The 12,536-nt window shown below is 42.2% G+C and overlaps 1 long non-coding RNA gene across 1 annotated transcript; it reads right to left on the minus strand.

Moving 5' to 3' along the window:
* Positions 1–2,315: 2,315 nt before the first annotated feature.
* LOC132825748 (uncharacterized) lies at positions 2,316–12,147 on the minus strand. Its single transcript, XR_009645814.1, has 3 exons — positions 11,828–12,147; positions 10,618–10,735; positions 2,316–7,579 (listed from the first exon to the last, which is right to left on the minus strand). It is a non-coding gene; the product is annotated as an uncharacterized LOC132825748 (long non-coding RNA).
* Between the last annotated feature and the right edge of the window lie 389 nt (positions 12,148–12,536).

Below are 12,536 nucleotides of genomic sequence, written 5' to 3' on the forward strand. Positions count from 1 at the left end.
CCCACACAGGGTAGAGGTTATTCAAATGCTCCATCTGTGAGGAGAGATTCAGTGATTCATTTCACCTACTGAGACACCAGCGGGTTCACACTGGATCGAAACCGTTTACCTCTCAATGTGAAAAGGGATTTGCTGAGTCTTCAACATGACTGAGACACCAGCAAGTGCGCAGTGGCTGTGGTTAGCACTGCTGCCTCACGGTGCCAGGGACCTGGGTTTGATTCCAGCCTTGGGTGACTGTCTGTATATTCCTCCCTGCATCTCCAGTTTCCTCCCACAACCAAAAGATATGCAGGTTCGGTCAATTGGCCATGTTAAATTGCCCATAGTGTTCTGGGATATGTTGGTTAGGTGTATTAGTCAGGGTATGGCGAGTAAAGGGTGGGGGGGGGGGGGTGGGGGGGGGGAGGGTAATGGAGCTGGGTGGGTTACTCTTTGGAGGGTCAGTGTGGACTTGTTAGACTAAATAGGTAAAAACAATGACTGCAGATGCTAGAAACCAGATTCTGGATCAGTGGTGCTGGAAGAGCACAGCAGTTCAGGCAGCATCCAACGAGCAGCGAAATCGACGTTTCAGGCAAAAGCCCTTCACATCAGGATGTTAGATTAAAGAGCCTGTGTAGGGATTCTATGGAGGTTTATTTCAGCCACATCATCTTGAAAACCTTAACCTGATCTTCCCTCATTCTTCTAATTTCCAGAGTGTCTAGGCCTAAACTCTTTAATCTCTCTTCATACGACAAACCCCTCATCTCTGGGATCAGTCTAGTGAACCTCCTCTGAACTGCTTCCAAAGCCACTACATCTTTCCTCAAATAAGGGGACCAAAACTGTGCACAATACTTCAGGTGCAGTCTCACCAATACCTGTATAGTTGCAACAATGCTTCCTTCCCTTTATATTCTATGCCTTTTAGCTATAAAAGTGAACATTCCATTTGCTTTCTTATCTGTTGAACATGCATGCTAGTTTTCTGTGATTCATGAACGAGTACACCTAGATTTCTCCGCATTGGAGCACCCCAAAGTCCCTCCCCATCAAGATGCCAGACTTCTCACTTACCCAAGTTAAACTCCATCTGCCACATTTTGGTCAATTCTCCAAACCTATCTATATCCAGTTGTAAGGTTCTTACTTCCTCCATGCAATTTACTGTATTGCCTATTTTTGTGTCGTCTGCAAACTTAGCAACAGAATCTTCTATCCCTGTATCCAAGTCATTAATGTAAATTGCAAATAACTGGGGTCCAAGGACTGAATCCTGTGGCAGCCCACTAGTTACATCTTACCATCCAGAAAAAAACATTTATCTCGACTCTGTCTTCTGTCCATCAACCAGTCATCTATCCAGTCTAATAAATTATCCCGAATCCCATATGATCCAACCTTGTGAATTCATCTTTTGTGCGGCACCTTATCAAATGCCTTCCTGAAGTCCAGATAAATTACATCTACAGAATCCCCATTATCCCCCATGCTTGTTACATCTTCGAAGAGCTCCAGCAAATTAGTCATATATGATTTATCCTTCATTAAACCATGCTGACTCTGATAGATAGCACTTTGCCTATCCAAATGTCCTGATATTGCCTCCCTTGGCAATTGATACTGGCACTTTCCCAACAACAGATGTTAAACCAACTGCTCTGTGATTTCCGACATTTGGCTCTCATCCTTTTTGAATAGGGCATTATATTAGCCATTTTCCAATCCACTGGAAGTTTTGTTGAGTCCAGGAAACTGTGGAATATTGTAACCAATGGATCTATTATCTCTGCTGTTACTTCCTTTCCTACCCCCAGACGTAGGCCATCAGGCCCAGGGCACTTGTCTGTCCTCAATCCTAATAGTTTGCTTAGTACCTTTCCCCTAATGCCTTCACCATCTCTTCCAAAGTTCATGTCAGCCCCAGGATAGAAATTAAGAATAAACAATGATTCTTATAATTTTGATTAGTGTATAACTCTTCGCCTCCTAACCTCATGTCAAAGGAGTTTCTGAGAAACCTCACTGTCAGCCCTGGAGAGAAATTCAGATATCACAAACATGGTTTGAGTTTAGTGTGTGCGCATGCATGCGTGTGTGAATTTATACCTTCCGACAAAATAAAATCCGAAAGAACCGTAAATCAGGAACAAAAACAGAAGTTGCTGGAAAAGCTCAGCAGGTCTGGCAGCATCTGTGAAGAGAAATCAGTTAATATTTCAGATCCAATGACCCTTCCTCAGAATGTTCAGGTGGATTACTGTTAATTCCAATATCGTATGACAGTTCACAATCACTACCATATATGTAGATAGAAACTACCCATTTTATTCCATGAGTTCTAACTTTGCTCACAATCTTGTGAATCACACTGTCAAATGCCTTTTGGATGTTCGGTACATTATATCAATAGCATAGGGTTGATTAATCTTCTTGGTTATCCCTTTGACAATGCCAAGAATTTAGCGAGATACAATATCCCCTTAAGGTTATGCTGGCTTTTCTTAATTAGCAGTTGCCCATTTGTTTAACATAAATCGTTTCTAAGTTTCAATACCAATGAAACTAAGCTGATTTAATCCCACTGTAATGTTTAGAACATAGAACAACGCAGCGCAGGACAGGCCCTTTGGTCTTTGATGTTATGCCGACCTGTGAAACCAATCTGAAGCCCATCTAACCTACACTATTCCATTTTCATCCATGTTTATCCAATGACCATTTAAATGCCCTTAAAGGTGGCGAGTCTACTACTGTTGCAGGCAGGCCATTCTATGCCCTTACTACTCTAAGAAGCTACCTCTGACATCTGTCCTATATCTATCACCCCTCAGTTTAAAACTATGTCCCCTTGTGCTAAGCCATCATCATCCGAGGAAAAAAGGCACTCATTGTCCAACCTATCTAATCTTCTGATCATCTTATACGTCTGTTAACTCTACCCTTAACCTTTTTCTCTCTAACAAAAAACAGCCTCAAGTCCCTCAACCTTTCCTCATAAGACCTTCCTCTTTACCAGACAGTATCATGGTAAATCTCCTCTGCACCCTTTCCAATGCTTCCACTTCCTTCCTATAATGCGGTGACCAGAACTGTATGCAATACTCAAAGTGTGGCCACGCCAGAGTTTTGTACAGCTGCAACATGACCTTATGGTTCCAAATCTCAATCCCTCTGCTAATAAAAGGTAACACACTGTGTGCCTCCTTAACAATCCTATTAACTTGGGTGCCAACTTTCAGGGATTCATGTACATGGACACAGACCTCTCTGCCATTCCACACTGCCATGAATTTTACTATTACGCCAATACTCTGTATTGCTGTTACTCCTTCCAAAGTGAATCGCCTCACACTTTTTCGCATTTAAACTCCATTTGACACCTCTCAGCCCAGCTCTACAGCTTATGCCTGAAGAAGGGCTTATACCCGAAACGTCGATTCTCCTGCTCCTCGGATGCTGCCTGGCCTGCTGTGTTTTTCCAGCATCACATTTTTCAACTCCGGTCTCCAGCATCTGCAGTCCTCACTTTCTCCTAGCTTATCTATTTCCTTCTTGTAACCTACCTTTGTCACTATCGACAACTCCATTGACCTTAGTGTCATCTGCAAATTTACTAACCCATCCTTCTATGCCCTCATCCAGGTCACTTATAAAAATGACAAATAGCAGCGGACCCAAAACAGATCCTTGTGGTACACCATCCAAACCGCTAAATCACCCTCAATTCCATTCCTTGGTGTTTTGTGCAATAGCCTACCATGGGCAACTGTATCAAATGTCTTACTAAAATCCATGTACACCACATCAACCATTTTACCCTCATCCACCTGCTTGGTCACCTTCTCAAAGAACGCAATGTTTGTGAGGCATGACCTACGCTTTACAAAACAATGTTGACTATCCCTTATCAACTTATTCCTCTCTAGATGATTATAAATCCTAATCTCTTCTAACCCTTCCCAACACTTTATCCGGAACTGAGGTAAGGCTTATTGGTCCAAAACCAGCAGGACTGTCTCTATTCCCCTTCTAGAATAAGGGGACAACATTTGCTATCCTCCAGTTTTCTAGCCCTATTCCTGTAGACAATGACGACATTAAGGATCAAAAGCTTTTGCAATCTCCTCCCTACCTTCCCAGAGAATCCTAGGATAAATCTGGCGATTATCTATTTTCATACTCTCCAGAATTGCTAACAACTACTCCTCAATCCCACCTAGTCTAATAACCTGTAACTCAGTATTCTCCTTAACAATAGTCTTTTTCCAGTGTGAATACTGACAAAAAAGAATTCATTTTGTGCCTCTCCGATCTTCTCAGACTCCATGCACAACTTCCCACTATTATCCTTGATTGCCCCTAATCTTATTTTAGTCATTCTTTAATTCCTGATATACCTATAGAAAACTTTAGGTTTTTTTTAGATTAGATTACTTACAGTGTGGAAACAGGCCCTTTGGCCCAACAAGTCCACACCAACCCGCCGAAGCGCAACCCACCCATACCCCTACATTTACCTCTTACCTAACACTACTGGCAATTTAGCATGGCCAAGTTTTCCTTGAACTTACCTGCCAATGACTTCTCATGTCATCTCCTGGCTCTTCTAAGCCGTCTCTGTAGGTCCATCCTGGCTAACTTGAAACTTCAAGCACCTTCACTGAGCCTTCATGTCTCATTCTCACATAAGCCTCCTTCTTCCTCTTGACCAGAGATTCAACTTCTTTAGTAAACCACGGTTCCCTTGATCAACCATTTCCTCCCTGTCTGACAGCTTCATGTTTATCAAGAACACACAGAAGCTGTTCCTTCAAAAAGCTCCACATTTCAATTGTGTTACCTCTTGCAGCTTCCTTCCCCATTCTATGCATCCTAAATCTTGCCTAATTGCATCGTAATTGCCTTTCCCCCAGCTATAACTCTTGCCCTGGCATATATACCTGTCCTTTTCTATCGCTAAAGTAAATGTCACTGAAATGGGATCACTTTCACCAAAGTGCTCACCTACCTCCAAATCTAACACCTGGTCTAGTTCACTACCCAATACCAAATCCAATGTGGCCTCACCCCTTGTTGGCCTGTCTACATAGTGTATCAGGAAACCCTTTTGCACACATTGGACAAAAGCTAATCCATCTAAAATACTGGAACTATAGTATTTCCAGTCAATACACTACCGTTACTCTCGCTCCTATCCAGAATCATCTTTGCTATCCTTTCCTCAACATCACTGGAACATTTGGGAGGACTACAGGAAACTCCCAACAGGGTGACCTCTCCTTTCCTGTTTCTAACCTCAGCCCACACTATCTCAGGAGATGAGTCCTCATCAAACACCCTTTCAGCCATTGTAATACCGTCCTTGACTAACATCGCCACAGCTTCCCTCTTTTACCATCTTTCCTGTCCTCAATGAAACATCTAAATCCCAGAACCTGTAACAACCATTCCTGTCCCTGCTGAATCCATGTCTTCGAAACAGCCACAACATCGAAGTCTCAGGTACCAACCCATACTGCAAATTCACCCACCTTATTCTGGATGCTCCTGGCATCGAAGTAGACACACTTCAAACCACCGTCCTGCCTGCTGGTACACCATTGTGACATTGAAACATTATTTATGATGTCACTTCTCAACCTCCTGGTCACTCGAACTACAATTTAGGTTCCCATCCTCCTGATGAATTAGTTTAAACCCTCCCGAAGAGTATAAGCAAGCCCCCACCCCCAAGAATATTGGTATCCTTCTGGTTCAGGTGTCGACCATCCTGTTTACAGAGGTCCCACTTACTCCCAATTATCCAAGTATTTGAAACTCTTCTTCCTGCACCATTCCTGTAGCCACGTGTTCAATGCCTCTCTCTCCCCTATTCCTTGTCTAGTTAGCATGTGGCACGGGTAACAAACCAGAGATAAAAACTTTGTTTGTTCTAGCTCTAAGCTTCTTAGCTCCCTAAATTTCTGCCTAAAATCCCCATCCCTTTTCTTATATATGTCATTGATACCTATGTCGACCACAATTTGGGGCTGCTCCCTCCCACTCCCCAAAATCCCAAAACACGATCAGAGATATCCCGAATCCTGGATCCTAAGAGGCAACACACCAACTGTGAGTCTCTCTCATTCCCACAGAACCTGTCTGTCCCCCTAACTAAGGAGTCCCCAGCGACTAATGCTCTGCTCCTTTCCCTTCTTTCCCATTTGAGCAACAGGGACAGATTCTGTGCAAGAGACCTGTACCCCATGGCTTACCCCTGATAAGTCACCCCTGCCAAACAGTATCCAAAACAATATAACTGTTATTAAAGGAATGGCCACAGGGGAACCATGCACTATCTGCTGATTCCCTTTCCGTCCCCTGACTGTAACCCATCTGCTTTTTATTTGTACCTGAGGTGTGGCTACTTTCCCTGTAACTCTTCTCAATTAAAAACTCTTCAATTCTCTACTATCCTTATATAGTATTAGAATTGAAAAAATATTGACAACTGATTCTGCAATTTCCATTCTTATGTCCCTGATTTGAATGCATCTTCTACAGTCTCAGTTGATAATTAACTTTAATAATAGACAACATTCCATACCTCCTCCTTACCAACCATTAACAAAATCCAAAGTTTGTAGTCACTTTTCAACTCGCTAGTGTTTCAACAAATGGGATAACTGAGGGTATCACTTCTTGCACTGGGAACAATGAAATGTCCTCTCTCCAGTGTGAAATCGCTGGTGTACTATGGAGTTGAGATGATCGTTTTAACCAGGCCCCAGTTAGAGCATTTAAATAGTCTTTTGTCAGTGTGAACACATTGATGGGACATCAGGTCCCCAGAAGTATTACAGCACTTCAGGTCCCTCTTCGTTGTGGACACGCTGGTGTGTTAGCAGGTCAGATGAGACAGCAAATCTCCTCCCACACTCAGAGCAGGCAAATGGCCTCTCCCCAATGTGGACTCGCTGGTGTGACAGCAAACTGGATAACTGAGTGAATCCTTTCCCACACACAGAGCAGATGAATGGCCTCTCTCCAGTGTGAACTCGTTTATGTTTTAGCAGGTTGGATGAGTGAGTGAAGCCCTTCCCACACTCAGTGCAAATAAATGGCCTCTCCCCAGTGTGAACACGGTGATGTCCCAGCAGGTGAGTTGACTGAGTGAATCCTTTCCCACACTGAGAGCAGGTAAATGGTCTCTCCCCTGTGTGGATTCGCTGGTGTTTCAGGAGATGAGTTGATTGAGTGAATCCTTTCCCACATCTGGTGCAGGTGAATGGCCTCTCCCCAGTGTGACTGCGTCTGTGCATTTCCAGCTTTGAAGGTGATTTAAATCCCTTCCCACAGTCCCCGCATTTCCATGGTTTCTCCCCAGCATGATTGCACTTATGTTTTGACAGACCAGATGATTGCCTGAAACCTCGTCCACACAAAGAACACACATATGGTTTCTCCTGACACTGAATGGTTCTTTTTCTTTCCATGCTCAAAATTCAATGATATTCAGGTACTGGTAAATTGGACAACTCTGTCAGATCCTGATGGGATGTTTGGTTTCAGACTCCAAACTGTGGAGATCTCTTCTTAGTACCCTGTGAAACTGATTTAAATAGAAAGAGTGAATGAGACAAAGCCATAAAAACACAAAGGTAGATTGTGAAATTGAGCTGAACAAAACAGACAATTTGGAAGGTCCACCCTTCGGGGATAAAAAGTGACCATGAAAGCTGCTGATTGATAAAAACCCAAATGATTCATTTAGATCCATTAGGGAAAGGAGCTTGCCACCTGTCTGTTCCTATGTAAGCCTCTGGTGGCTCTGGGAGGAGATGAAGTGATTACAAGTAATGGATCTTACATATCTACAACTTGATCAGATCTTTGACAGAACATCCCAAACTCCCAATGCCCATCGACAAGTATCAGAGTGCAGTTGGAGATGATGGTGTTCAAGGAACAAGTTAATGTCCAAATCCAAATTTCCATCTCACCCGACTTCATGCTCTGTTGCTCACCCATTCCTTTCTTACCTCTCAAATACATTAACACACTCTTGGCAGGCCTCGCTGTTGCTACCACTCTAACTTTGAGTGCATCCAAATCTCTGTTGCCCATGTGTAGACTCACAATAAGCCCAGTTAATCTACCATCCCTGTAATCAGCGAACAACAAAAGCTATTGTTTTAAAAAGTACCAATATTTTTATATTGTTGTGCTCATTTTCCTTCCTGGTAATGGTTATATCTGTTTTTCTGTGCTCCCTTTCAGTCACAGAACCCTTAGATATTCCCTCTTTTAGGAGTATTGGAGGACATGCCACTGAATTTTTCAGAGTAGAAATAGACCCTTTCTGGTGATAAGGATATTAACTGGGATGACATCAGACAGGGAAGTGGGATTAAGACCACAACCAGATTTGAATGATCTTATTGAATATTCAGTGAAACTAATCTTTTACACCAATGTGTTACTCACTGCCTTAATATTTACTTCTGTTTCTCAGTGCCAGATGTTGCAATATTTTGTTACATAAACAATTCATTATAAATTCAAACTAGTGATACTGACATAGACATGATGAATATACACCCACTATTAGAAACACGAGAAGTTCAAAAATGGTGGAGAGGACTCAAAAGAGGGAAGAGGTGTTACAGAGTTATGAATGGACATGGATTTAGATCCACAATAATGGAGTTACACTTGCCCAGAGTCAAGGAATTTTTCAGAGATAACAGACCAGAGTGCTAAAACTTCCAAATTCTAGATGAATGGTCAGAAATACATTCTTCTGAAACAGTATCAATTTTCAATTTTGAAACCTCTTCTTGGAGCCAGTAGCTTTAAAAAAAACATCAGAAACAACTGGAGTCACAGAAAAATCTCACAGCTAAGGAAATCCCCAGGGAGGGAGTGATGTCCCTATGCAATTATCACTGTGTGATGATATCACAGTGAAAGTTACTCCCTGAAGGATGAGACTGAGGAGTTGACAGTGGTAAATACTGAAATAACAGACAATGAATCAATATTTTGCCTAATTTCTCATGGGGGAAGGACACTAACATCAATAGTTCCAGGTAATGCAGATGTTATAGAAAAGGGAGCATTTTAGAACAATCACCATGAGGGAAAAAGTACTGAGCAAACTATTGGGATTGAAGGCAGACAAATGGGTGGCACAGCAGCTCAGTGGTTAGCACTGCTGCCTCACAGTGCCAGGGACCCATGTTTGATTCCCTCCTAGGGTGACTGTGTGTTTGGAGTTTGCACATTCTCCCCGTGTCTCATGGGTTTCCTCCCACAATCTAAAGACGTGCAGGTCAGGTGAATTGGCCATGCTAAATTGCCCATAGTGTAAGGTGCATTAGTCGGGTAAATATAGGGTAGGGGAATGGGTCTGGGTGGGTTGCTCTTCAGAGGTTCAGTGTGGACTTGTGGGGCCAAAAGGCCTGTTTCCATACTGAACGGAATCTAATCTAATGAAATTTGCTGGGGCCTGATGGCTGACATCTTGGGGGAAGTGACAGGAGAGACACTGGATCCATTGGTTATAAATTTCTAAAATTTCCTGGATATGGAAATGTCCCAGAGGAACGGAAAAATGCTAATATAACACCCTTATTCAAAAAGAGGAGAAGGCAGAAATTGGCAAACAAAAGACCAGTTAGATTACTTAGTCTTTTGGGAAATAGTTGGAATCCAAAATGATGGAAGTCATAACAGGACATCTGGAAAGTCAAAACGCAGTTCAGAGTCAGCATGGTTTTACCAAGATCGAATTGAGTTTGACTAATCTGCAAGAGATTTTCAAAGATGTACCAAGCAAACTGGATAATGGATATCCTGTGGATGTTGTACATCAAGACTTCCAGAATGCACTAAGGTATCAAGCAATAGGTTAATACATAAGGTAAGATCACATGGGGTTAGTGATTGTCTTGGATGGAAGATTGGCTAATGAACAGAAAGTTGTATAGAATAGTTTTAGATTAGATTAGATTTAGATTACTTACAGTGTGGCAACAGGCCCTTCGGCCCTACAAGTCCACACCGACCCTCCGAACAGCAACCCACCCAGACCCATTCCCCGACATTTACCCCTTCACCTAACACTATGGGCAATTTAGCATGGCCAATTCACCTAACCTGCACATCTTTGGACTGTGGGAGGAAACCGGAGCACCCAGAGGAAACCCACGCAGAAATACGGGCTTTTGCCTGAAACATCGATTTTATTGCTCCTCGGATGCTGCCTGAACTGCTGTGTTCTTCCAGCACCACTAATCCAGAATCTGGTTTCCAGCATCTGCAGTCATTGTTTTTATCTAGGGGATGATAAATGATTTTAGCTCAGGAAAAACAATTCCTGATCTTGGGAAGATCAAGGTGGTGAATCAGCAGCATTTAATCAGGAGATGGACAGCAAAGGAAAGCTCATTTAATCACATTTGGTCATAATAACAATATAATACCAGATAAGGTCAAAAGACACATTGTATTAAAGTACAGTAACATAGACAATGGCAAAGAGATGATCATGATAAGAGAAGTAAAACAAAACAACAGGCTCAGAGCGATACAATGAGAGAACAGCACAAAATCCTGAAATTGTGATGGACACTCAATAATACTCACTTCTGAAACAACTTCATTGATTTCAAATTTAAAATATCCTGCTTGATGTTGCAGCTGAAAAAGGTAGAAAAACTGAAGCAAAAGAAAAATCTCCAAGTTTTCAAAGATATTCAGCTCCCTGTAAAATAAGATTACAAAAATCAAAAGTGTCAATTAAATTTTAAAAATTTAGAGGAGACAACTTCTCTTTTGGCTGGAGTCTGCTATAAGTAAATCTTTACTTCCTAATCTCCATTGAAAGGAGTTTCCAAAATCCATCACTGTCATCCCAAATTAGATATACACAGCATTATTTTACAGACAAGGAAGTTTAATTGCAAGCTTAGGTTGGGACACTGTGGTGGCAGAAAGATTTGAGAGAGGAGTTCAAGTTTAGAATACATTGTGGAAAGTACAATATATAAGCTACAGGATGAAGTGTGTTCCTGCTACGTGATCCTTCTCCTGGAATGACCAGTGAAGCTTTTGTACTGCACTGAGGTCGAGAGTGATGTTGTATCAATGTAAATTTTTCAGTTTTTTTTAAGTTGACAACAATCCTCACTGTTCCTGCTATACTATTCTCTGGCGATCTGGTCTTATGCACATTCTCAGATCACTTTGCGCGACTAAAAGGAGGAATAGTCCCATGACATTTGTGTTCTCATTTTACAACTGTGTAAAATCAGCAGCACAACTATTCCATTCATTAACATCACATGTCCTCTAAGGCACTTTACTGAAGTTACATGTCTTCTTGGAAATGATGCACTTCTGTCACTGTTCCAAATTTTTTCCTGAACTTTCAAAAACAATAATCACTGCAGAATTGACCAAAATCCATCTGCCTCTAGTTTCCAATTCAAATCCCAAGGATAGTATATGTTACACACCTCTATCACAACAAAAGGTCAGGTGAATTGGCTATGTTAAGCTAAATTGCCCATAGCGTTAGATGCTTTAGTCAGGGAACGTGTGGAAATGGCTCTGGGTGAGTTACTTTTCGGAGGGTTGGTGTGGACATGTTGGGGCAAATGGCTCGTTTGGGCAATAAAAGCTGGCCCAGCCAGCAAGGCCCAGATTTTCCATCGGAATAAAAAAACTACAGAACATTTTCCAGAAAACATTTTTAGTGTTCGTACCGTTCTCTGTCCTTTAAGCAAATATTAACACACATTTTCCCCCTATTTTACTGATTGTTATTCCCAATCGAAATCATATCTTTACCCACCATCCCCGAACGTGGTGAATGCCCCGGATCCAGGCCGCAGTATTGCTGCGCATGCGCAGTCCCACCCGACATCTGACACATGCGCAGTGAGTAATAACAATGGACGGAGACGCTTCTTTTCCTCGACTATCGGCGGTGAGGATGTGAAACATTGGAGAAAGCGCTAGAATGGACGGGTGGCTAGGGAAGGTTTATAAATACTTATTAAATATCTCGAACTCGATTCGCAACCTGTAAGTCTCAGATTTCCAATTCTGGTGCCTTTTCCTGGGAGGAACTGTCTGTTAACGGCTGCCACTATTGATTCGCGCTTGCGTGATTAACGCCGTGACGCACATTGTTGGTGGATCTTCAGCGTCACCGGTTCTCACTGGGTCCTAGTGCCCACAGAGCTTTTTACAATCCACGTGATATTTTCCACTTACTACCTTGAGTAAGGAATGTCTCATATTTTTTGGAAATAACACTCTGGCTTAGTTAGGCAGGGTATTGTTACTTTTCTGGAAGTCTTGTTGCTAATTTTGACTTCATTTGGTTTGAGTAGATTTTTTTGGGGGGAGGAGGGGAAAAAAGTTCCAGACAGACTGGAATTGTCTGTTCTTTCTATTCTGGACTGACAGTGAGAGCGTTTGTAATCTCCTTTTACAAGCTTTTGTTAGATGATATGTCGACTGGAAAATCAAATTTCGGACAGAGTCACTCAATTCGT

This window comes from Hemiscyllium ocellatum, chromosome 21 (assembly GCF_020745735.1).
Source record: "Hemiscyllium ocellatum isolate sHemOce1 chromosome 21, sHemOce1.pat.X.cur, whole genome shotgun sequence".
Lineage (NCBI taxonomy): Eukaryota > Metazoa > Chordata > Chondrichthyes > Orectolobiformes > Hemiscylliidae > Hemiscyllium > Hemiscyllium ocellatum.